Source organism: Oratosquilla oratoria, chromosome 20 (assembly GCF_046742065.1).
Source record: "Oratosquilla oratoria isolate Oo_2021 chromosome 20, ASM4674206v1, whole genome shotgun sequence".
NCBI lineage: Eukaryota > Metazoa > Arthropoda > Malacostraca > Stomatopoda > Squillidae > Oratosquilla > Oratosquilla oratoria.
Genome location: NC_134796.1, coordinates 39,063,797 through 39,068,790, shown reverse-complemented (window position 1 = coordinate 39,068,790; position 4,994 = coordinate 39,063,797). Strand labels below are relative to the sequence as shown.

Here is a 4,994-nt window from a genome sequence, read left to right as displayed (position 1 = left end):
CTGAAGAGCTCGACTAGTAATCTTATCACCAACAACGTTTAACTTATTCTCAAACGATCTCCCTTTCACCAGAACTGGAGCTCAACACCAAAGCAATCCTGTACGCAGACAGCCTAACACCAACACCCTAAAACCGCAACTATAATACAACAACCCAAAACACTCAAACATTCCTCAATGAGCTACAACTATGGCCGACATAAAACGGAAAGTCTGAATCATTGAAAAGGTTATCACTAATGCTGCTTGCCTCGATCTTGTATGAATCTAAGAAACACATAAATGTGCAACTTAATTGTCCGTCTTTTCCACTGGATAAAAACCCTTGAAATATTTGACTTCACGTTTCCTACACCCCAGTCATGAATGATGTCGCATTGAGGGCAAACAAGAAATTAGATATACTTGAAGTCGTAGGCGTCTGATTTGAACACCAGAAACGCTTACACACACACACACACACACACACACACAGTATCGCTGCGCTTTGAGTTGTTACTCCAACTCGTGGGCTGGGAGTTTGGGGTGTGTGTGTGTGTAAGGTCACAGCATTACCCATAGATCGGTCATACGAGCTCTGAGCTCTCTTCCGGGAGGGAAATAGCTGTCGATCACATACCAGCCCGTCCCGTAACAATATATATATTTATATATATATATATATATATATATATATATATATATATATATACATATACATATATATATACATATATATACATATATATATATACATATATATATATATATATATATATATATATATATATATATACACATATATATATATAAATAACTCATAGAAAAATAAAACATGCATCCACAGTATAGTATCTAACAACAATGATAATAATAATAAAACGTGATTATCATCAATTGGAAACGCATGTTACGAGCGCGTCGCTACATTCACACACCAATGGTATTCTCCACGCCCCCATAAAAAAACAAAAAAAAAAAAAAAAAAAACAAGCAGCCACCCGTCCCACCCCCAGACCACTCGCGGCTGAACGGTCGACTTGATCAAGCCATGAGTTCTGTGGACTGTAAATGGAATCAACATAAGAGAGGTTTAGCATATGTCCACTTAACTGGAGTGAGTGTCAGCGAGTTAACTCTTGACCAAGTCTTACTGAGTTGTCGTTAGTTTCATACAAATTCATTTCAACGAAACATTCGATTCTCCGAAGGCGTTTGATACTAAAAGCCATTTGAAAGGTCTCAATAAGTCAACATTCAGTGTCCATGTCTCACAACCATACAACGAGAAATAAACCAGAAGCAACTTGAATATTTGGATCTTAATACCATTGCGTAACAATGCCACAATCTAGTTGAAAGACTTCGTAACACAATTGGCCATACTTCTGAATGCCTTTCTGACATTACCCAATGCTATACAATACACCAGTGATTCCCAAACTGGGGATATATTACCCATTGGGGGATAATTAAAAAAAAATCGGGGGTAATGGAGAGGGTGACATATAAAAAATAAGAATTCTGAAAATCAAGAAGCTAAGAATTCCTCAATTAGCTTTAAGCATGCAACCCCATCCATCCCACTGATGTTTTCGACATCTTTGGCTCCTTAGAGATGCAAATTGTTCAAATACAGTAAATAAACGAAAACATCTCTAATGTTTTAATTTAGCCATATGTATTAATATTGACAACATTTTGTGAAAGGGGGTGACATGCTTAATGTGGCATAACAGTTACCAGTAACAAGCAGAAAAAGTTTGGGAACCAATGCACTACACTAATTTACGTTAAGTTCTCTCAAAACCTTTTTATGACATTCTACAAACGACACAAAATGAAACCTTAAGAATATGAAAAAAAGTTCCACGAAAAACAGCATCAACAGAATATCTACATTCTGAAACAGAAATATTTTCTATTGAACAGTACATGAAAATGAAAATCTGTTTTACGCGTTAACACTCGAAACCTCCCACCCTTCACATAACATCACGCAAACGCATCCCACATCACGGAACATAAAAAAACAACCCGAACAGTATTCTACTCACACATCTACAATAACCAATCCCAGGTATCCCACAACATGTCCATAAAAAAGATGAACGACACACAAAGTCTTGCCAACTGTCATGTCACTTGATTTATAATTCATCCGAAAATGAAGAGGAAAATAAAAATACGATAGAAAACGCAGTATAGAGAGAGGAATAAACGTGACAAGAGGTCGATAAATTATGAAAAGGCAATATGAAAATAAAGAAATGGAATTAGGAAGAAGAAAATGTGGGAAAAAGATAGTAATATATAAGCAAACATTGGGAGGAGGAACAAAAGAAGAAAGGTGATGTATAGAAGAAAAACTAAAAAAAAGAGATGCAACGACAGAAGCCCATCGAATTCTAGATGTCTGTCACTAAGACCAACATGCCTAACTTAAGTAATTGATCTAGATCATTACGAAATTGAGTGCAGTTGAAAATAAAGATGTGCACCTGATCTTCAATCCCCACATTCCTATCTGATAGTTTCGTCACTACACCACTGCAAATCTTAGACGCAATTACCATGCAATCGATTCGTAAATTATTCATATTTTGTTAGCATTATCCACAATAGAATCTTTATACCAAACAATATGTTTAGTAAACACTCAACTATCTGGTTCGAAGTGTAGATTGTTTACTTTCAATTTGGAAAATGAATTAATAAAATCGTATATGTATACAGTATTACTTTCCTTGTGCACTGCATAAACGTATTTCAAAATACTGTCAAGATGTCGTCACATACTGTACAACATTTTGTGTACACCTCATACATTGTTCCTAGTCCATTTGTACACTACAAATATTCTTTAAACTATCCTGTTCATAGTACATTTCATAAGTTTTCTTAAGTATTGCACCGTATAGTTTCATTGTTTCATTACACGGTTTATATGTACAACACAAACATTGTATATCATTATAACTCTCCATATATTGCAAATGCGGTCACGTCACTATAAAGTCAGTCTAATACTACGTAATTCTTGTTTACCTTCCACAATATAGTTCATCAATACGCTGAACAGTCTACTTGTACTTCACTATGCATTAGTTTTCTGTCCACAACACAAACAAAAGTTTGTTCTTTAGCAACTGCGCCCCAAGTCACCTCTCTCCTTGCCCGGACCGGCCACAACCACGCTCACCGCGTTCCGCATCTACACTGACTTCAACAGAGTCGACTAGGGTAAGCGCGTTGGACCACTCCGAGTGAGCGAATGCCTTGGGCAGCCAGACTGGTTGTTAGACCCAGCCGAAGCTGCCCTACCCAAAGATGATCTGTTGACCTTTGCAATAGAGTGACGTGTCTAGTTTATGTAAAATACAAGAGATATGATGCATTTCGGCACGCCTACTCTTATCGAGACCATCTTCAGGCTGCTATTGACCGGATGAAAGATGCAAAATTAGTAATTATAATAATAACGATAAGCAAATACATAGACAATTAGATAATTATTAATAAAAATAATTAACTAAGTAATGAATATTTAGAAGTAATTACGTATGTAACTGTAGAAGAAGTAAAGGGTAACTTTATAACTTAACACACGAACGAACGCACAAACTGGCTCACCCGAGTCGTGTTTACCCAAACAACTTCCATTCAATGACGCCGTCTATAATATGTTTTATTCCAACTAAAACATCAAGCGTACCCGTTCATCTTATTTAACACCATTCTATTCAGACGAGTTCATTCAACTTTGTGTTTGGTCTAAGTAGATCAAAATGTAATTTTACAACTCATATTCAACCTGTCTGTTCACTCATTTTACAGAGTTGCATTACCTTCAATATCCGAAAAGATAGGCGTCTGATAGGATAATCTCCCCCCGTCGTCCATTTCTATTTGGAGGTGCAGCCCCATGAGGCTGGCATATGGTCTCCGGACCAGGTCCCTGATTTCTCTTACATAACTGCTCCCTTGTCCTCCTGCGCTACTACATTTTCTCCAAGTGATATAATATATATATATATATATATATATATATATATATATATATATATATATATATATATATATATATATATATATCACTTGGAGAAAATGTAGTAGCGTATTTGTAAAAATATAATCACGAAGAACCCACAATCGGAATAAAAGGAAACTTAGAAGAAAGAGTAAATTCTATAATTCGGCTAATTGCTATAGCCCTGAAGAAGTTATACTTTATTCTAAGTTCCCATTTATTCTGAATGGGTTCTTCGTTATTATATATGTATATATATATATATATATATATATATATATTATATATATATATATATGTATGTATATATATATGTATATATATATACATATATATATTTACATATGTATATATATAGCCACAATCGGAAGAGGGGAATGTCTGTTGAGGAAGGAAGGGAGAGGACGGAAGACAGAGGTGAGTGGAGAATGGTTGTATATGGATGATGTGTGATTGCATGAGGAGGATTGGGCGGGTGGGTGGGGGGTGGGGTAGTATGTGTGAGTAAATTTTGACGCAGCCCGAAGGGATTTCTCCCCGTCCTCTCCTTATATGCAAGGGGAGACGGAGAGGGGGGGTCGCCGATTAAATGAAGCGGCCTTGCTGTGGATGTGCTGTGTCTTGCGACACTGCTTCTGACCCAGGGCGGTGGGCAAGGTGCAGGGATGACCCGTCATCCAGGAGGTGCTCAGATGAGAGGGAGGGTGGGAGGGGTGTGGAGTGTATTTAGGGATGAAATGGGTGGGAGTGCTTTTATGCCTTTCCCTTTTTGGCTACCTCCCTTGAAAGGGGGAAAAAGCCTTGGTATATGTATGTATGTATGTATGTATCTATGTATGTATGTATATATATATATATATATATATATATATATATATATATATATATATATATATATTTATATAAATATATATATTTTTAGAAGCTCCGCCGTGGGATACGAACCCTGACCCGTGCGTCGAAAATCACGGGGCCAAGACGCACG

General features: G+C 36.7%; 1 protein-coding gene across 5 annotated transcripts in view; it reads right to left on the bottom strand.

The window, feature by feature from the left end:
- Positions 1-3,240, bottom strand: part of LOC143036469 (uncharacterized) — a 406,722-nt gene extending 403,482 nt beyond the window's left edge. For 3 of the 5 annotated variants that reach the window (XM_076203857.1, XM_076203859.1, XM_076203860.1), the window contains exon 1: positions 3,028-3,240. The gene's annotated coding sequence lies outside the window, so the exon portion shown is untranslated. The remainder of the gene's footprint in view (positions 1-3,027) is intronic. The other 2 variants (XM_076203861.1, XM_076203858.1) reach the window with 2 other exon arrangements.
- Positions 3,241-4,994: the final 1,754 nt, after the last annotated feature.